The sequence below is a fragment of the Penaeus monodon genome, chromosome 33, assembly GCF_015228065.2.
Source record: "Penaeus monodon isolate SGIC_2016 chromosome 33, NSTDA_Pmon_1, whole genome shotgun sequence".
NCBI classification, from domain to species: domain Eukaryota; kingdom Metazoa; phylum Arthropoda; class Malacostraca; order Decapoda; family Penaeidae; genus Penaeus; species Penaeus monodon.
Genome location: NC_051418.1, coordinates 34,127,284 through 34,127,506, shown reverse-complemented (window position 1 = coordinate 34,127,506; position 223 = coordinate 34,127,284).

The following is a 223-nucleotide window of genomic DNA, read 5'->3' as shown; positions in this document are numbered from 1 at the left end:
TTAAACCGAAATTATTAAAAACTGCCTACATGGAAACTCTCCAGCTCATTACCCCCGTTAATTTAATTGCAAATAATAACACATCAGTACGACCACCTTACTTAACATTCTATCTAAATCGTTGCCATTATCAAGAGCAATGATTTACACAAATTTGAGGAGAATTTCGCATTGCACTTATGCTAATCGTTGATTTAATGCTTGGGTTTGATCTCATGCGAAT